The sequence below is a fragment of the Struthio camelus genome, chromosome 5 (genome assembly GCF_040807025.1).
Source record: "Struthio camelus isolate bStrCam1 chromosome 5, bStrCam1.hap1, whole genome shotgun sequence".
Taxonomy (NCBI): Eukaryota; Metazoa; Chordata; class Aves; order Struthioniformes; family Struthionidae; genus Struthio; species Struthio camelus.
Window position 1 is genome coordinate 59,503,758 of NC_090946.1, and position 21,083 is coordinate 59,524,840.

General features: G+C 47.6%; 1 protein-coding gene across 4 annotated transcripts in view; it reads left to right on the plus strand.

The window, feature by feature from the left end:
* The first annotated feature begins 360 nt into the window (after nucleotides 1–360).
* NRXN3 (neurexin 3) overlaps nucleotides 361–21,083 on the plus strand; it is a 1,027,384-nt gene continuing 1,006,661 nt past the window's right edge. For all 4 annotated transcript variants that reach the window (XM_068946691.1, XM_068946692.1, XM_068946693.1 and 1 more), the window contains exon 1: nucleotides 361–588. The gene's annotated coding sequence lies outside the window, so the exon portion shown is untranslated. The remainder of the gene's footprint in view (nucleotides 589–21,083) is intronic.

Genomic DNA, 21,083 nt, shown 5'->3' on the forward strand with positions numbered 1-21,083 from the left:
CTCGGGCAGCGCTCCGGCAGCCAGCGGCGCGCGGGGCCGGAACGGGAGGCAGCCCCGCACCTCGCCGCGCCCGCGGGGCGGCCGCCGCCCGACGGGGCCTCCCGGGAGCCGGCGCCGCGAGGGGCGGCCGGGCGGGCGAGCGAGCGAGCGAGGAGCTGCCGGCTGCCAGCGCCTGCCTGCGCCGCGGGGCCGGGGCCGGGGCCGCGCTCGCTCCCGGCCGGGCCGGGCCGGGCCGGGCCGGGCCGGGCCGGGCCGGGCCGAGGGGGCGGCGGGGCCGCTTCGCCCGCGGTCTCTTTAAAAGCTGCGGCCGGGCGGGGCCGGGCCGGGCGGGTGCGGCGGGAGGCGGCGTGCGCGGGGCGCGGGCTGCTCCGGCACAGCGGCGCGCTCAGCCTGCGCAGCTCCGCCCGCGGACAGCGAGGGCTCCGCTCGGCACGGCACGGCTCGGCTCGGCCAGCCCAGCCCAGCCCAGCCCAGCCTCTCCGGGAGCCCTGCGAGCCTCCGCGGCTGGGGCCACCCTGGATCCCCCCGCCCCGCGGCGGAGGCGAGCCGCGAGTTGGCGCGGCGGCCGGCGCCCGCCCGGCTGCGGAGGTGAGAGGGAGCGGCGGGCAGGGGGCGGCTCGGCTCGGCCCGGCCCGGCCCGGCCCGGCGGGGGCTCTCCGCCCGCGGGGCGCCGCCAGTGCGCGCTCCGGAGCTCGGAGGGTGTGAAGGAGGGTGGGTTTCCCCTTTCGCCCCCTCGCCGCAACTATCCCGGCTCGTTTTACCCCGGCAGGCCGGTGGCGGGTGGCCGGCGGCGCGGCGGGAGCCGGGCGCTGCCGCCCGCCGGGGCGCCCCGAGACGCGCCCGCCCCTGCTCCCGCGGCCGCACTTCTTGGGAGACCGCTCTTTCCATGGCGGGGTTTTTCGGAGTGGAAAATGGGGGGGCCTCGCGGACGAGAAGAAGAAACTACGCCGAATTACGACAGGGAGACGCTTAGAGAGCCAACTGTTTGTCTGAAGCTTAAAGGTTTCTTTAAAAAATAAAAAGGAAAGAAGAAAGGCCGAGGACGAAAGTTTTTTATTTTTTTCCCCTTCTGAGTCCTTGGATCTATTACAGTAGCGCCTTTCCTCCCCGCCTTCCATTTGTTTGTATTAATGATTTAGTAGCCGTCTTGCCTGAAAACTTCCACCGTGAGCGACTGCTGTGGGTTTTCAGGCAGCGAGTGACCTTAAAGGTTGGTTCGATGCTTTCTTCGGGCGAGATATATGTGAAATACCTACAGTTTTCTTTCTTTTTATTTTTCTTGTCCAAAAAAAAAATCTACCTGCTTTATAATTTAAAAGAAAATATCGTTCATTTAAGGAGTGATGTAATTCTCCTACCTAAGGGCATTGACTCTGGTGCTTTGCAGGTGACTTGTCTTTTGCTTACTCTTTAAATTTATTTTAATTGTGATCTTTTGTAGTAACATATTAAACAGCACTCTTGGAAGATACGTTTTGTGAAAATTGTAATCTTTCACTTTTTCTTAAGAAAAAATTCCTTTTCTTCTTCACTTCAAAAAAAAAAAAAGCAATAACAAATTTTGAGCATAAGATCAGCAGCAGAAAATACAAAGGCTCAGGGAGGCAGAATCCAGGCTAAAAACATAGAATCATTTATAAAAGGACATTTTCAGCCTTTCGCTTTTCCAAGTTTTCTTTCCACCTTTCCTTGGTTGAAACATTCAGCGCTTCATTGCAAATAGTTTTAAAGAATTATTTCTTTTTTTCCTAAATATTAATTCTTCCTCCTGTTATTTTTCCTGCACGCAATTGTTCGGTGTTAAGCACACAGCCCTCCGAAGGAGGTGATTATTGACATGACCGCTCACCAACATCTGGTTATTGTATATTTTTGAGGGGCTTTTTTTTTTTTTTTTTTTTTTTTTTTTTTGAGAGGATGAACTGTTAACTAACCTACTGAAAAGTCAGAGATGTTGAATTAGTGGGGGGGAAAATTGACCGTAAAAGGTTTTGTTTGCCAGCATGATACAGTCGGTTATTAATTGTAGCATGAACCACAAGGGTGTTACGTCTATCACTGGTTTAAGTTAAAATGGTCACTGGTGTTAAGTTGGGCAAGTTTACCTACGGGTTAGTAGTATTTTGAGAGGAGGAGGTGATTGCAGAGATTATTGCTCTTGGTTTTGGGACTGGACGCACCGTATTAGCTGAACGAGCTGGAGTATTGTACAGAGATAATTTTCCATTTCTCTATCGGTTTCTTTTCGGTCTTTGGCAGTTTCCTAAACATTTGTCTCTCTATGACAAAGTGCCTGTTTTTTCTGGAGTAGGGAGGGGCAGCTGGGGACATTGTAAGTTTGGGGATAACGGGAGCAACAGGACTATTTATTTAATTAAAAAAAAGAAAAAAGTTAAGAGGTGAGGATTTTCGTTCTGGAGCATTCGGGCACCTTCTGGTGGGGTATGTCTTTAGGCTTTTAATTATTTATTTCACTTTTATCCTTTTAAAAAATGAAATAAAATGAGAGTAAGTGTTGAAAAATAAATAAACAAAGGAAGGAATGGCTAAAAGCCCAGTACTTGATCTCCTCATGCTGGTGGTGATGGTTTCTCGATAGAACCGATATCTGCCGATATCAGCCCTGTTCCATGGCTGTAGCCTGGCCTCATTTTACGCTGCGTTTCCACTGAACATGTTGATGTGCTGCTGCTTATATAAAGGGAAGAACAAATTCAAGCGGATTAGTGCTTGGGATTTTGAGATCGGCTACCCAGATCGTTGTGGATTTTTTCCCTTTCCTTGGGGGAGTTGGTGGGGGAAGGCTGGAGAACGATGGGAGGGGGTGAAATCGGGATGTGTCGTTGGGGGAAGATGGGGGTGATGCGGGGACCAGCTTATTCGCATAATGTCTGCTCTGCGTCCCTTTTTCTTTTTTTAAAACCCATTATCTCTAAAAACACAATATTCTTCATCTTGGTCTAAAAAAATAGTGGGAGGGGTTATCATAGATGAGGGGGTTTGGTATGGGAGTCATTAGACCCACTGCTGCAAAACCAAGATACAGAAATCCATCTGCACCAACATTTCGGGGGGAGGGAGGGCGTACAGCGGGGGGAAGGGATGGATTGTCTATCTTGGATTAGCGGAGTGGAGCTTTGTATTCTTCATTTTTTCCTCCCCATTTTCTGTCATTCCACCCCATCCCCCCCCCATCCGCACACCCTTTTTCCTTGTTTCCACCCCCCCCCCCCCCCGAAGGCTTCTCGTCCCTTGACGAGAAAATTCTGTGTTACATCCTGATGGCTCTGCGGCTTTTTTTAAGTGCATCACAACAGTGGCACGATGACCTTTGCTTCATGCCACGCAGATTCAGCTGCCCGATAGGACTGCGACCACAACTTGGGCACACGTGCACACACTCATACATCCCTAGTCACGTACCTAGGACGAGCTGTGATTTAATTGTGATTTTTTGCGTGTGTGTCTTTGTGTGTATGTGCGCGTGGCTGATAAACATTGGCGGAGGGTAGGGAACGCAGTAAATGCCAAAGGCACGTCCATCCATTTTGCCAGCCCATCTCGCCGCTCTCTTTTTCCAGGACGTTGTGTCGCACATCATGAGATTTTGTGTCGGGGAGGGGTGCGCTGTATGTGGATGGCAGGGGCCTGGGGGTGAGAGGGAGCGTATATATACTGGGGAGGGGGAAACGGGGGAGGAAAACGGACCTGACGATGCTAATAACATTATTTTGGTCAAATGAACGTCTGGTGATAATGATTCAGTGTAACCATCCGTGAAATACATGCTTGCGACACACTGGAATAGAGGTTACTCCAGGGAGCTTTGGCTGAGCTGGGCATGCTCGAGGGAGCGAGCTGCCCGCTCCGTGGGGGAGACAAAATTCATCGGCACCTAGGGCCCCTCCCTTCGCGATGCCTCTGTGCGTGTCCGAGCTGGAGGGCATTGCGATGGAGAGAGAGGGGGTGGGCCATGCTGGAGCTGGGGCCGAACAAAGCGTTCCCGGCTCGTCCTCCCTCCCGTGCCATCCTCCCGTGTCCTCCCGGAGCCCATCCCTGCCTTTGATCCGGACTCTATGGGGACATCGCCATTTCCGCGCAGCCCACACCGGTGGCTGCGGGGCTGGAGGGTGGTGACTCGAAAGGGGAGGGGGAAAGCGCCTTGCGTTTCAGTGGTAGGGTGTTCAGGAGAGACACGGCTTTTCGGGTCTGAGTAGAGCAGGGAGGACGGAGGACGAGGAAGGGAAGATGTGATTCTCTCGCTCGCTCCCTCCCTTCCCTGGCCAGAGCAAGGGTGGCCGCAGCCGGCCGCCACGCGGGTGTTGGGGGAGCCGAGACAGCGAGGAGGAGGCTTTCGAGGGATGTCGCGTGTTGCCAGCCGGCTTGGCCAGCCTGGCCCCCTCCCGAGGCTCGCCGGCCCCCTGTCCCCTTCCTCCTCCGGAGGCAGCGGTGGGTCGGGCTGCCTGGCCGCAGCAGGGCCGGGGGAGGCCGGCACTCGCTCTCGCGGCTCCTGCCGGCCAGCTCTCCTCGTCTCCGGCGTGTGCCTGCCTTCCTCCGCCCCCGCTCCGAGGTCTCCCTCTTTCTGGATCTTTCCGCTTGGCAGAGCGGTAGCAAAAGCCGAATAAAGAGATGTGTTCGGGGCTATTGTTGTTTGCCTTTTGCTTTCCTCCTTTCTCCCTGACCTTGAGGCACAACGGCAAGACACAGCCATGGGGACGGGCAGGGATGTCGGGCGCCCGCTGTCGGCGCAGGTGATGCCTGGAGAGACGCGCGGTTCCCCGGCCCCTGCCTTGCGCTCGCCGGACTCGGCCTCGCCTCAGCCACCCAGCTCCACCAGTTGTTCCTTCTCAATCTCTCCCTGCCCTCCCCTCTCCCCAGCCGCTTCGTAAGCGGCTGTCGCGCTGCAGCTCCTGCGCTCGAGGGCCGGCCATGGCTGCTGTAGGGAAGACGACGCAGTGGCTGGCTGCGCAACAGGCAGAGGGTGCTGCAGGGCCCGCGCGTCTGCTCCGGCCACAGATTGCCTCCCTGTTTTCCTGCACAGCGAAGGTGGGCGCTCGTTTTGCCGTTCCTCCATTTTCCCGGTGACTAAGGTACCGGTGTGTTCTCGTGGCACAGGCAGCCTTGGTTTATGAATTATTTGTTAAGAAGAATAGAGGAGGCTGGAAAAAAAGCATTGTTGCAGGTAAACTTCAATGCTTGCAAAGCGAGTTTTGTAAATCAGCAGTCGCTGGCTGTGGTGTGCCGTCCTTTCCTGAGCTTGCACAGCCCACAGTGCAGGGCGAACTTCACTTAGTGATGGCGCTCGCTCTGACCCTGAACGAATCACGCCCTAGAGGCGAGAGGGGGCCTTGGGCAGTGCCCAGGGTAATTAGTGGCAGCAGTGACGGTGGATTTTATGACCTCAGTCCCTGTTCAAGTAGGAAGTTGGTGCCCCCCCCACCACTCTTTTCAAGCAAGTTACTAAGCCATCAGATGCAGGCAATGTCTATGCTTTGTGTTAGGGTTGGATTTACATTATCACCCTCGAGGACACCTTCAAGCTGCACAAGATCTTCTTGCTCCTGTGTGGCATGTTCCTGGGAAGGCTGAATTTGGTCCCTTCTTTATTGTAGCAGCAGGATGGTCCAACGCATCTCCTGAACTTCTTGCCTGTATCTCCTCCAGGGCTCCAGTTTCTCTGTCTTGAGAGAAGCAGGGTGTGTTTTTCTTCCTTGATCTTTTTTTTCTTTTCCCTTTCTTCTTATAACAGGCTCTGCGCTTTGGGAGTGTACGGGTGGAAGGGTAGACACCGACTGAGCTGCGATATACTGCATCAAGTATAAGGATACAGAGTAGTGAAAGGGGTGGGGGGGGGAAGAAAAAGAAAGAAAAAACAGAAAAGGAAGAAGCCAGAAACTTTACGATGACTGAAAGCCAGAGATAACCTCTGATAGTGATTCAAGAGACCCAGAGTTTTAATTAAAAACAAAATGTATCTAACTTTATCTGCCCCCACGCCCACAGCATGAAGAGGACACAGGCTTTATTTTGGGACTACTGCCAATGCAGCTGGAGCCATAAATTATCCAAATTTTGGTTAAGCTTTGCAAATTTCTATCAGCTCTCTTCTCCCCCTCATCCCCCTCTTCCAGTTAATAGCAGAGTCTGTCAATCTAGCAGAGTTGGCTCTTAATTCAAACAGCAAGTAGTGAGGAGGATATTTTACATGTTGAAAACTAAGATGCTAGTAAGATTGTTGAGTTCTTGTAACCAGCACACGACGTAATTTAGGGTCAGGTCAGTTCCCTTCTCTTTGCTTTGATTTCCTTTCACACAGGCACCAACCGACACAATTCATGTGTGAAAAGGACTCTGAGCACAAAAGATGGTGTTTTGACCCCTTTACTGGTAGTTAGAGCAGCCAGACCAAGACAGGTTTGTAGAACGGCTGCACAGGAGAAGTTTGTTCTGCCTGTTTCCTTGTTATGGGCAGTGGGTGGTATTTTTAGTGCTGTGCATTTGCACCTATGTTTTTTTTTCGGTATGGGAAAGTCACGACTTCGAGCTAGGCTAGCCTGAGTGTGGTTTTATTGAGGTCTATTAGGGGTGAAACGGAGCGTCCCTTTAGTGATGTTCTTGAAAAGTTGAGCAGTAAGACTCCTAATGGAGATATGCCAGTGTGGTGTTGGAAGAACCTGACTTCTTCTCTGAGGGACGGTGGGGATAAAATTTCCCATCTTGCTGTTCACAGAAAACCTTTGCCTGCAAGATTCTGCAGCAAAATCGCTCTAGGAGAGTCCTGCTGCGTGAGGTGAATGGCACATATGGCTGCAGGTCAGCCACCTCTCTCTGTGCGTATCACTTTGTTGCGAAAGTGGTTTGGTGGATAGCTTTGGGGCTGAGGTGGAACAGGAGAGGCGCTGAGGGGAGCATGGGAAGAGGTGCTCTCTGAGCACTGCAGGCCGCTTTTGGGTACTGGGCACCGTGTAGCCAGCCTGGGAGACCCTCCATCTGGGCTAAGGAAGGCAGCTGCTCTGGGCTGTGGCAGGTGTCACTACATGACATTGGGGCAGGCAGTGGAGGTGTACCCGCAGCCATCAGAAGTTCAAGTCTGTATGAAATGTGCCCCCTTGCCACAGAGAGGATTAGCCCTTTGTCAGCCTTGTGTCCCCTTGTCTCTTAGAGCTTTCCCCTCATCTGTTGCAGCTTCGTGCCTGAATTCTCCCCCAAGGACCTCCCCTGCCTGTTCCGTGTCTGTTGGCAGGAAGAGTGAGCTGGGGTGATGGAAAGGGGGTGTCAGGGATGAGGGGAGCTCTGGCAGTGTATCTGTCATCTCTCAGTGGTGTGCTTAGCTCCTGTCCTTCCCAGATTCCCTTCCTCTGCCCTTGATGGTGAGGGACGGCTGATTTCGAACACAATCTGCCTGTGTCATTCCTGGCCCAGCCACTTGTCATCCATCACATCACGGGAACCAATTAACACTAGTAGCTTTGGATCCTGGGAATGACAGTGCTGGGATAGTTGACTCTTTCAAAGATCCTGATGCCTCTTTTCATAACTAGCACAGCCCAACCCAGGAGTTCATGGACTCCATTGCCTATTGCCTGCTGTGCCAACCCTGTAGCAAGGGTGCTTGTGTGTTTGGCAGGGAGGGTGCCTGAGGCCTAGGACCTGCCTTGTAATGCCCTTGACAGTGCTGCAGCATCCCCTGCATCCAAGTACCTCCCAGCAGCCGGATGAGAGCCAAGGAAAGGAATAGAATAATAATTGATGAGGCTGGGAGGAGGCAATAGAAGGTATGATGTAAACCGTTTGAAGCTGCTGGTAGCCTCTCCATTGCTTTTGGGAGCACATAGCTGTGCGTAGTCTCAGAATCCTTTTGCTACTTTGACCCTGGGAGCATCCTCTCCTCATGGCGAAGGATACCATCTTGTGTCTGCCGCACTGCTCTTCCTATAACCCTGTTGATGGGGAGAGTCCTATCATTCAAAAGGAGAGTGGCTACCGAGAGGATCAGTGTGCTCTTCCCATGGGGATGGCAGGATTAAAGGTGAGGCATTGGTCATACTGTGATGCTACCTGGAGAGCACTTGTTACCCTTTTCCCTCTACTTTCTGCAGCACAATCCTGTCTTTCCTGCTATTGCGCACCACTTCTAAGGAGGGGAAGAATCCTGTGGGGATGGGAATGGAAAGGAAGGTAACCAAGCAAGAGGATGATATTTGCTGGTAGCTGAAGGAGGATGAGGAGAGGAAGAACGCTCCGGCGGGGTAACTGATGGGACCGACTGCATCTGCAGAGCAGGGAGGTGTTGGCTTCATTTCAGTCTGCTGTTACAGCCCATTTTTTTTTTCCCTGTAATGTGTTAATTAAACATTGATTTCAGGGGAAAAAAGGAATCTGCTTGAGCTGCAAAAACTAAATGGAGTGAGGAGGAACGGGATCCGGTGAGGGATGCATGGAAAGACCTTCAGTCAGCTGTCTTCGTGACTGATCATGGGGGGAAGCAAGGAAGGGGCTGGAGACAAATCCGTTCACCTAATGTTTAGAGTCCTTCACTCGTCCTAAGTGGAAACCTCATTCCTTCTACAACTGCGCAGTTTTGCAATTGTTGCGTAGTAATGAATGGCCAGTTAACCACTTGGATTCTCTTAACAAAATATTCATTCCTATTTAAGAGCAAAAGGGAGAAGGAATATTCAAGGCATGTTAGAGTTCAAGCGGCTTTCTGGTCAGCTTAGCATACTTCTGACTTTCTAATCTTGTAGATACTGTTGTATCTCTAAATTAATTACACAGTGGTGCAAGTTAAAACACCAGTTGTAATGGTGTGCTTGCTCTTGTTACTTTCAAGTACCTAGTAGCTCAGCTGACCTTCATTTTGCATGTCAGTTGCTGAGCATGAGTTTAAAATTGTGATGTATGCATTTAATGTTTTCTCTTTTGGGCCTCAGAGTACCGGGGATGTGATAGGATGCTAATGTCTCCCTCCTCTGCTCAGCTGAGTTCTTCCACACATTAGACTGGAAGAGCCTGTGGGAAGCCATGCCAGCCTCTTTTCCTGCTGCCAGGTGTTGGGGAGGCGTAGGAAAGATGAGAGTCCTTGCTCTAGTCTGAGATCTTATCTGGAATAAACCTCTCTGCTGATATGAGCAATATATTCTTATGGCATTAAACAGCTTGATTTGAATTATTCTGACCACTGTGGTTTGTGTCTTCAGTGGATCTAAGAAATAATGAGGATGAGGGAGTAACCTGTCTGGCCTTTCTGAGTATTACAGAATTAAAGTGATCTGATAAAGTTCTTGGCCAGTTCTTACAATAGTCCAAACAGCAGCGCTGTCCTAAGAAGGAACCTTTCCTGGTTGCTGACTTTCTTTCTGCACCATCCCACCACATCAGGCTACAGGAGGATGTGCTGTAGCACCAGGGCAAGCTGGTGCTTGAGAAGAACCAGACCAAGAGTTATTTTCCATGAAGATTTGTGACCTGCTGATGGCTGGTGAAACCCACAGACATCACTATAGTGGTATGAAGTATCAGCAGAGCAGGCAGGATGGTCCTGCAATTAAAGTATTAACTTAGGAGGCAGAAATCTGAGGTCCTTTCCCAGGATGTGTCATTCCAAATTTTCATACCAGTCCCCACTTTCTCCTTCTGTTGAAAATTCAAAATTATCATTTGTAAAGCATTAGAAGTTTCTTGAAAGGAAGACTTCATGTATCTGAGAGAAAGGTTCCCCTTCCTTTAGCTCTTCTACTACCGTGTCCAACAGTACTCTGCACTGTTTTTGTAGATTATGAAGAGAAGAAATTTTAAATTATTGACTGTTGTAACTTGTTTTGGGATGGAGATGAGGAATACAGGAATTTTATGATGGAAGAAGGGCCAACATTCGCATGGGACTCTGTATGCCTAATACTGCATTGAAATCATGGCATCAAAATCTATTGGCTTGTCTGGTTAGCTTATGCAGTGTTTCAAGAGACATTGTGATGGTCAGGTATATTCATTTAAAACACCTGCTGCATCTCTGGGAGCTGAACATTAAGGGCCTAATTGGAAAACACAAGGAAATGAATCACTGTTGTGATTTCATATGTCATTAAGCAAATATATCTGATGGTGTATCTAACAACAGTGGGCCAAGTGCATAATTTTTTTGAGTTAGGTCTTAAGGATTTAGCTCAATAGAATTACCTCTAAATGTGTCCTTCGTCTTCCTACTGGTTAATGTTACCTAGTTAATGAGTTGCTAGCAGCTCTGTCTAGTATCAGTGTGGGTCATACGGTGATGCGGTATCTGTGATGTTGCAGTACTTCTTTGGCAGTGGATTATAAATTCATTGAATAAATGTATTACGTTAGGCTAGACTGAGCTACTGTTTGCTTACTAAGAGCGTGGTGCATCAGGTAGAAATGCGGAGAGAAAAGGAAGTTACAAACTCATAGGCTCTTGGTTACCGACAGTAATTCTTTTAAGAAGTTTGCCTGAACGCAGCAGTTCTTCTTTCCATGCTTTCTTTGTTGTGTGTAACATAAGGCAGGAAGGTGATCTGCTTTCTTGGCACAGCATAGGTCGTACACCTATTAAACTGATAAACTGGAAAATGGTCTGAATTTGATAAGAAGAAATTCATTAAAGATAAATGAAAAGTACTGCACTTGGGAAGGTAAAATAAATGCCTACATGCAAAATGGGGAATAACCAGCCAGGCAGGCAGCAGTACTGCAGAAAAGGATCTGGGAGGCACTACAGTGAGTCAGAGACTGAATGTGAGTCAACAGTGTGGTGACACTGCAAAAAAGCAAATCTCATTTTAGGGTATATTTAACAGGAATGTCACGTGTAGCACGCAGGCAGTAGTTTTTCTACTCCAGCAGCCTCTGCTGAGGCCACAACAGAGCGCTGTGTCCAGCAGGAGCAGCAAAGCTGGGGCTGGTGGATGGAGACAAGGAGAGGGCAGCCAGAGCGGTGAGCGTGACCTGCGAGGAGAGGCTTGAAGAACTGCATTTGTTTAGTCTGGAGAGGAGAAGATTGAGGAGGGACATGAAAAATTTTCCAATATTTAAAAGGTTGTTTTAAGAAGACAGTGATTAATTGTTCTCCATGTCCACTGGGGTTAGGACAAGAAGTAATCAGCTTAATTTCAGTTTCCTTAATAGCAAGGAAGATGTAAGTTAGGTACTGGGAAAAGCTTTGTGACTGTTTGGATAGTTAAGCATGAAAACAGCTTCCTGGCAGAGGCTGTGGCGTTGCCATCGCTGGAGGTTTTAAGAGCGGGTTAGACAGACGTCTGCCAGGTTTTGTCTAGGTTGTTTTGTCTGTAGGTTTGAGAGCTTCGGGAGGGTGCAGAGTGCCCAGGCCCTGGTGTCCCGTCACTGCACCATTAGGACTCCGTGAGACGCAGGCTTCTTGCTCCCAGGCTGCCTGGGCTGCAGAGCTGGGAGGCCAGGCAGGGGCAAGGCACTCCCCCTGCAATGATCTGTTTTCACAGCCTGCTTCCCCAAACCTCCTGAGGGAGCTTGTGGACTTCAGTGGGGTTGCATTAGTGTCCTGCACTGTAAACCTTTCTAATTCTGCAGAAATAAAAGCAGAGAGTTGGCCAGCTTTCTGAGGCCTTGTAACTAGGAGATGGACGTTATTAGAGGCTCGTGCTCCTGTTATTGATTAATTTACACTGGGAAGATTGGGAGACACAATTTAGAGATGGGAAATAAGACTTCCGCCTCTGCTTTCAGCAATTAAAATCCACTGCAGGTTTGTACAGGGTGTCACGGTTACCATAAGATGATTATTCTGTGCTCTTATGTAAAGTGTGGTCATCTGGGATCTTGAAGGGTAAAGGGTTTCATCTATGCAACAATCTCCTCTTCTGGTTACCTGAAGCAGAGTAATGTGGATTAGGAATCAGAGGAAATTTCTGAGCATCTCCAGTGTGGAGATACCGTTCCTTAATGAACCTTCTCAGACAAACAAGTTTCTTCCTTTTCGTTTAACGGAATATCTAGGAATATATGATTGCTAAACTAGGCCAGTATTGGACTTGACCGCTGTGTGTATGTGCAGCTTGTAATATAACTATTTTCTCCCGTCTTACATAAACTCATAACTGCAGCCTCTTGCCATTCTTCAGAGCCAATGGAGGGTGGAGATATTATCCTGCACTTCTTGGCACTAGAAGTGAGTCAGGGTTGACACACAAAAGTAGGAGGCAAGAGTTTGCGTGTAGGAAGTTTGTTCTGTCCGGGGAAAATGTGTCGAAGGGTTATATGCAGGGCATTAGTCCTGCTGCACTGTGAGGCTTGTATCTTCCTCTGGACCTGAATTCACACACTTGCTATTTGGAACATATGGAGAGCTCAGCAGATTCAGGCCTCAAGGGATGACTGGAAATGGTCGAAGGTAGGTTGGGATGTAATTATTTGTTTACGAGGCCCCATATTGTACCAAGTAATAATTGTTTATGAACACTGCTGTGAAGTCAGGAGGGAAACATTCCAATCCAAGGAGATAGCAAGATATAACCTAATTATTGTTATTACGATTATGTCTGCCTATTGTGGTAGCACCTTCACAATCCTGGATCAAACACAGGGCAAAAAATGTTCCCTGCCCCAAAGAGCTAGCAATCTAAGGATGAGACAAGAGACAACAGATGGACACAGATAACTGGAGGAGGACGGAAAAACAATGATTGGTCAGCAGGATGGGTGGTATGATAGCACGTTGACAGCTTAGCTGTTGTCAAGTTTTCTGTAGGCATGTGGCGATGGATTACAACAATAATTCAAGCTGCAGCCTTTGCTTCGGTGTTGTTGTGTGTGCATCTTCCATCTGTTTTATTTAAACAGCTTAATTCTCACTTGATGAGGTTTTTCTGTCCCCAGACTTCCCATCATCCACCTCATGTGGGAAGGGAGACCTACTGGTCCAGCAGTGAAGAGTCCACTGCAGCTTTTAAAGGAAACAGTTTTTCATTAGAGAAAGAGAATGAAAGTGTATGCAGAGGATTTTGATGCCAAATGTTTAAAAAGGGTGCTGGAAAAAGAGGAGTGACAGATCTCAGCAGGATGAATATTCAGGGTAAGGGGCATAAAACAAGATGTTTGTTGGCCACGGTGGTATCTTACTGACGTGATGCAAAGACTACCTAATGCCGTTCATAGGCAGAAATGTGCATACAGCATATGTTTATGGTGTTGAATATTGGTGGGTGTAAGAGCCTCCAAAAGTGTGGAGGGCTTTGGTTCAGCTGCACTGTGAGCAGTCTTTCCAGATGTGTGGCTGCATCGTGCTGCTGGGGAGCTTGGGCATGCTTGACCTTAGGGACTCTGCCTCTGCCAGTGGCTGTATTTGTACAGTTGTCTGGTTTTGAGTGTTGCCTTGAGAGGGCCACAAAATGCAGGATAGACAACTGGTAATTTTAAGATGTCCTTCTTTCTGGATTCATACTGAATCCAGTAACTTTGAGTGGTGCTGTGGTGTCCTCTATCTCTTACTGTGTGATTTGTTATCACCACACACTATGCCAACGTCAGGCATGTCAGCAATGTACCTGCTATAAACCTTTATATGGTTGACTCCCATCTCCCTTCCGCTTTGGCCTGCCATGCCATTTATTTTTCTTCAGCAGCCCGGTAGTAATCATGGAATATTAGATATAGCTGGCATGTTTTATAGGTGTAATGGCCAGTAGTTAAAGGTTGAGCAATCCAGTCAAGTCTCGTTTAACTTCTGCTGGGTGAAGTGGCTTCCTGAAATCCTCCAGTGTGTAGCGCCACAGACTACAGAATTTCTGGACCACTAGTGCTAGAACCCATTTTTGGGGTAAGCATCTATGGAAAAGGGAGTTGGCTATTCTGGGGGTTGTCCCTGGCTCTGCTACAGACTGCTGTGTACCTTTGGAAACAAGTAATTAAGAGCGCTGTGTTTTTTGGCCTGTAATGTCTCCATATTTTGATTGGTCTCTTATATTTACTTAGTGGATGCTGAGGTTTCAAACTGCTTGTAGAGTTTTTAGGTTCAGAGCTGAAGAGTATGGGAAATGAGGACAAAATATTGGTGGTGTTTCCTCCCACCCCCTTCTTGTTTTGGTCTTTAGTCTTCAAATCGTAGAATCCAGTTAGATTGGAAAAGGACTTTTGGAGGTCATCTGCTTCCACCTCCTGGCTCAAAGCAGGGCCAACTTTCAAGTTAGATTCAACTTTGAAGTTGGATTACGTTGCTTAGGGCCTTGTCCAGGTGAGTTTTGAGTTATCTCAAAGGAAGCCTCTGCAGACAAATTGTTCCAAGGTTTGATCGCCTTCATGGTAAAGAATTTTTTCCTTATGCGTAAGTGGAAAGCAGCAGCTTGTGTCTGTTGTCTCTAATGCTTTTCGCATGCACTTCTGAGAAGAATCTGACTCTGTCTCCTCCATAACCTTTCCATTAGGATGTTGAAGACAGCAGTTACATCCCTGTTTAGCCTTCTCTTCTTGAGGCTGAAGAAACTGAGCGCTCTCAGCCTTTTTTTTGCATGTCGTGTGCTTCAGCCCCCCAACCCTCATGATGGACCTTCGCTGGACTTGCTGCAGTTTGTCAATGTCTTTCTTGTACTAAAGAGCCCACAACTGCACACAATAACCAGATGTTGTCTCACAACTCCTGAGTACAGGGAACTAATCTCATCCCTTGACCTGCTGGCTATGCTCTTGGCAATGCAGTTCAATATATGGTTAGCTTTCATCACCTCAAGGGCATACTGCTGACTCGAGTTTAACTTGTTGTCCACTGGGACCCCAGTGTCCTTTTCTGCAGAGCTCTGTTCTGCTCAGGCAGTGCCCAACCTGTATTATTGCATGGGGTTACCCCTTCCCATCTGTGGAACTTTGCATTTGCTTTGGCTGAATTTTGTGAGGTTCTTGCTAGGCCACTTTTCCAACCTTTTGAAGTTTCTCTGAGTAGGAAACCTACCTTCTAGCATGTCAAACACTTTCCCCAATTTAGCGTCATGGACAAACTTGCTAAGGATGCAGTCTGTGCCATCACCCAGGTTGCTAGTGAAGATGTTAATGTTTAATTTTTACAGTCATCAGGAACCTCCTGCAGTGACCATGACCTTTCCAACTTGATGGGGAGTGACCTCACAGTGATATCAGCAGCTAGAGCATCCTTCAGTGCCCTTGGTGCATCTTGTCTGGTCTCACGGACTTAAATATGTCTAGTTTGTTTAAGTGGTCCATAATTCAGTCTTTCTCTGCTGCAGGCAGTACTTCTCTCTCATGGATCCTACCACTGGGCGTATGGACCTGGAAAAGCCTAAAAACACACTTTGCAAGTAAAGATTGGGACAAAGAAGGCACTCATAACCTAAGGTTTTTCCATGCCCTTTATCACTAGGCCCCTGTCCCATTTGGGCCCACGTTTTCCTTAGTCTTCCTGTTGTTACCAATGTGCATACAGCAGCCCTTCTTGCTGCCTTTCACACCTGTTGACAATTTCAACTCCAGCTGAGCTTTCGCTTTCCTAATTTCATCCCTACATGCCAAGGCAGCGTTTCTGTTTTCCTCCTGGGGAGCTCATCCCCGCTTTTGCTTTCCGTGTGCCTCCTTTCGTGTTTCAGCTCAGTCAGGAGTTTCCTATTCAGCTGCCTGCTCTTTCCACACCTGCTTGAATTCCTGCACGTTGAATCGGACCATTCTTGTGCTTTGAGGAGGTTGTTCTTGAAGATCAACCAGGTCTCCTGGGCCTCTTTGCTAGATTATCCCATGTAAGTCCTCAGCGAATGATTTCTTAAAGCTCTCCAGTGATTCTTCTCTCACTGTAATTGAGCTGGGAAAATGGTTCTGTTTGTAAAACAGATTTATGTATCATTTCAGATTTGGTTGTTCTTCTCTGTAATTTTTGTTTCTTTCCATGTTAAACACATTAAATCTTGTCTCTTTATTTCCATGTAATAACAACAGAAGCCTTTTCTGTCTGCTTTACAGCTTCTTTCTGCCGGACTCTGTCCAGATGCTTTCATGCACTCACATGCAATTTTTTTTTCCGAAGCCTCCATTTTTTATACTGTCAGAGGTAAATAATCAAGTGGAAAGGGCAGGAGACGCAAACTTTTTTCCATTCTGCTATTGAGGAGTATCATGACAAGAGCAAATTGCTATCTCTTTCTTATCTCCAAAACGGGTCCCAAATTCAATAGAAGGAGTTTAAATTCTTTTTGTTGAAGATCATAGACAACAGACTGATTTATGTAATCACAGTTAGTACGCTCTTCATCTTAGGATTGGTTTGAGATTCTATCCCAAACTGTTCCTTAAGTTAATGGCTGTCAAATTTATCAGCAGATGTTGCCAGCCTTAAATTCTATACTCTACACCATGTACCTTTATCCTCAGACTTTTAGTAACATCGTTGCTGTTGAAACTCTACTTAAAATGATATTGTAGACTAGCTATAGATTAATTGCCAGGGCCGTAACGATCACCACATATTTAGAAACTGAACTAATCAAGTTGTGAGTGGTGCAAGTCAGTGTTGCCAGCCCTTGGCTGGGAGAGTCTGGGCCATTGTTCAAGACAGTAATGTCACAGCTGCTTTTTTTTTTCCTGAAACAAAAGACTTCAGATGATTAAGACAAAGGGCATCCACCAATATTCTAATCCTCCAGACTCTATGGAGAAAAATCCTACTTTAAGTGACTATTACCTATTTAATTACATTAATGTATTCTCTAGTCACATACAAGAATCCGGTTGTGCTTGGTGCTGTTCAAATATAGAACAAAAACTTTTCATTTTAAGTGATTTGTGTCTCTAAAGCCTGACTCTGTGTGGCCTCTAAAAAAGATACCTTTCTATAATTGATTGAGCTCTATGTACTGCACCCCAGCCAGGACACACTGGGAGACTATTCTGTAGGCAGAGGTGAGTGGGACAAGTACTTGTTGGTGGACTGACAACATATTATATGCTACTTAGTTCCTTTGAGCATTCCCAGTTCAGATATGTGTTGCAAGAGCCAGGGAGGATTGTTTAGGAATGTACCTAAATCAGAAAATTACTTGCACCTTCAGATGAATTTCTTCTGGGATGATTAAGGTTGGAGAGTGGTATGCTGAGTGCTGTAGAGAAGTGCTATGAGAAAGGGATTTTAAGGCGGTATCTGGGGATGCAGATAATGCAGTGTTCTGGATACTGGCAAAATATTGGCTAAGCCCCTCTTCTTCCGTCTATCTGTACCGGGTTCTTTCTTGTAGTCCTTTTACTGTGCTCGATTGTCGTTGGTGAGTAGTGGTAGTATGTACTGTGCCCCTCTCTGTCTGTCTGCCTGTAGAATCTGGTTTTATAGTAGCCTTGCAGAGAGGGAAGAGAAGATGGACAAGGCAGCCTTTGCTTCACATCTCTGCTGAAGTGAACCCCACAGTACTTATTCTAATGCCGTTGGTGTTGTGTCTAATCTCAAACGTGAGCAGACATAGGGCTTGGTAAATTGATGACCTCACTGTCTTCCCATCTTTCTCTCCAGATAACTAGATGGCTAAGAGGCTCAGGCAGTGATAAAGCTGGAAAACTCCAGCTCACCCAAATAAAGCTCACTTTTTGGGTGGCTTAGTATGATTAATTTCTTCCTTGAAGTCCTGGCTTCAAATCCTGGTGAAGTCATAAGTGAAAAGGGGGTATGAAGCTCTCCGCTTAATTCCTGATTGGTATTTATCTCTATTGCAGAAGTAGCCCAGCAAGTTTGGAGTATGGCAGGGCTAGGAAACTCCAGGGGGTTGTGAGGAAGGATGGCGGAGAAAGATAGGTCAGAGGCTATCTGGGACACAGCTCTCCCACACTTTTCCAAAAGCCAAGCAGGCATGTGCTCACACACTTGCAAAGTTTGCATGTGAGTGCACTCTGGTTATGTGTGCTCCCTGGACCCTGCCCCTGTGCCAAGATAATTCCTGCTGTGATGATGTCTCCTGGCTTCTGCCTGTATGCAGCACAAGTGAAGCCCTTTGTGGAGCTGGCTGTGACAGTTTTTTCATAAGGCTCAAACTTCTATTCTCTACCTCATTCCTTTGAACTCTGCCCACTGCTCTGTGAATACTAACACCAGCCTATAAATTATCCAGCAGGGCTCTGGCACTTTAGCAGCCTGTGTTTTCAGTGGCGTGCATGCATAATCGATCCAGGAAGCTGCCTCTGCTTTTAACTCGGGTGTTTGCAGAGACCTTAGACTTTCAGAGTTTTCAATCACAGCTGCCTGTTCATGTACCCCTTTGCCTGCCTTCTCCTGTCCCACCTACGCACACACCTTTGCATCTGGCTGGGTACCGTGTCACGTTGCAGACTGGCCTGCAGGAAGCCTTGGGGTGATGCTAGAGGAGGCCTTCCTGTGAGTTGTGGGAGCAACAGGGCACTGCAAACAACTTCCACATGGAGAGAGGGTCACACATCAGACTTTGAAAAGCTCCATCCTGCCTCACTGCTTGGGAGTCCTTGTCCCCAGATGTGCCTCACTGTATCACTGAGGAGGTGCTGCTCTCGCTTTCTTCTCTCATTTTCCAGGTGAAACTCACAGCGCCATAAATGCTGCTCCTTGTGACTCATTACTCTTAGCTTCTTTAACTAGCTGGAAAGTTGCCTTACACAGTTGACCACTGACTGCGTACAGAATTTGAACTCGGAAGAGCTAAATGGCTACTCTGTTATTTGGCTGCTAGGGATAGCTGAAGATGGTAGTTTAATTCCTCTTGCCTTGGAACTTACGGGTATCCTTGCTGAGCTCTGTCCCTGGCCAAAATGTCTCAGCTGAATCTTCTTTTCCTGTAGGTCTTTGGGTATAAGTTTCCCCGGAACATTCAACCCAGTGCTTTGTCTGAACATCAAACGGCATCAGCTTGGATTATCAGAGCTTCACTTTTCTCTTCCAATCAGTTCTTAGCAGCCACCCTTACAATGTATACCAGTACATCATCGTTCATCCCCCTACAAAAGAAGTCAGTGATAATTTCCTATATGAGCAATCAGTTCTCCGTGGAATATTGTGCTATCTGAGAAGAGGGAGAGCCTGTATGGATTTGGTGTTTGCGTCACTGGGGACAGGAGGTGCTGGGGCTCAAAGAAGCAAGTGGGGAAAATTAAAGGAGTCTAATAAACGACTTAACTGGAGAGGTATTAGAGACATGGTTGGGGCTAAGAGCGTAGGTGATAGTCTGCGAACAAAAGAAGCTGGAGGAAGTAGCTGGAGAATAGGAAAGAAATAAGTGGAGGCAGGAAAGAAATAGGAAGCCAGAGCTTTAAGAGCAAAAGAGAGAAACCTCAGATTACTAAGCTTTGAGTGAAGGAAAAGAGTATGGAGGGGAAGAAGGTGAAGGACCAGAGAAAGAGTGTTTGAGCGAAGAGAGCGAATGAAGAGAAGACAAGGCAGCTCTCTGATTTATGAAGTGTACATCCATCAGCGCTTCGGGTATGTGCTGACCTGCACTGGCAAGAGAATAAGTCGATGTAGAAGGGGAGAGGAAAGGGCCAGATGGCAGCACCTGGAGGGGGATGTCTGGAGGAGCCAGGTAGGAGTGGAGCCAGCCTCTGGGAAAGGAAGGAATGCCAGGCAGCACCTGGAGATGGGCAGCATAGGGAAATATGGAAGGGAAGACTTAAGTGACGACATGCCTTTTAAGGAGGAATAAAACCGCAGAACAAGCACAATGCTGTTAATGTGTTTGTTCTTGTGTCTAGAAAAAAGCCATAGAACATTCAGCCTGCCTTCCTCCAGGTGCTGTGACTGGAGAGGTAGGTTGCAGAGCGAATTACAGACTTCTCATCTTTCTAGGGTAAAGGGTGTGTGAAGAAGCAGATCACCTTCTTTACTGAAATGAGGAAAAGAGACTGTAGCCAATATTGACACTGTCTGTTGAATGTTGAATATGTTATTGTGCCTGATGGGAAATGTGTGTTTATTTGAGGCAGAGGATTTTCAGTGCTTGTGTGCTGTTTAAGGAGTGCCCAGAAGCTTCATTTTACTTAGCTGAAAAAAGAAGTGCTCTCCTTGGGCCTCACTGACTAATATTTGAGTTTCTGCCGTTACATTTCCATATATATTTTTCCTTCCCTATTTCTATGGGTTTTATCCAGCTCAACTAACAGGGGAACTGACTGTTTACAAGAGAAACAGTAAAAGTGACTTGACTCAAAATGCTATCAAATGCATGGAGAAAGCATCTAGGAGAAAGGCATTTTTCCTTCTAATCCTTCAGTTATATTAATCTTAGGTATCGTTTGTAACAATAGCAAATAAAAAAGAATTCAGATAAAACTGAGTTTTTTTTTTTTTTCATTGGTAGTATCCTTTAATGGAACATAGTTTGCTGCTGACAACTTATTTTAGGATCCAAGACAAACAGCAAGAAAGCTTTATGTTTTTTTGTTATTTATAAATGTGCCTAAAATCACAGTGTAAGATCTGCTAAAATTTAGAAACTTGCACTTGTTTTTTAAAGCCTGCTAGAAAAGAGCCACAAGATGCCAATTTTTTACTCAGTTATTGTAAACTGCCTTGATCCCACTCAGTGTGTTTCTGCATGTTGTTTTTTTTTTTTTTTAAACTCTTGGTATATAGTGAAAAGGTTTACAGAGACATATAATTATTTTGGACTGTTCTCTGAGCAGTAAAATTATAGTACAGGCTAATAATTCGTAGTGAGGAGAAGGACATGGATCAGCTACATAGAGCGTTGCAGGAAACGAAGACTGTGGAAAGGTGTCGTGAAGAAATGGGTTGGGGGTGCAGGTTTGTGAGTGATGACATTCCTCCTTTTGAATTATCCCCTCTCTGCTAGTGCTGCAGCCTGACCACATTCCTCGGAGGGGCTCAGCCCGCAGCTTGCGACTGGAAGGGCGAAGCGTGGAGGTATGGGTTTGGCGGAGGGAAGGTATTGGGGACACAGTGAGACATAGATGCCAGGTAGCCAGCCTCATGCTGGTGTTGTCCCCACTTCCCGCTGTGGGTCTTGCGGGATGTCCATTCCCCACGGGCCTGCCACTCTTTTGTGGGGCTGGCTGCATCTGGTCCTGGGATTTTGCCTTCTGTGAGGAAGAAACTGTGGAACTGGAAAGGGAATTCAGACTAGCCCTTG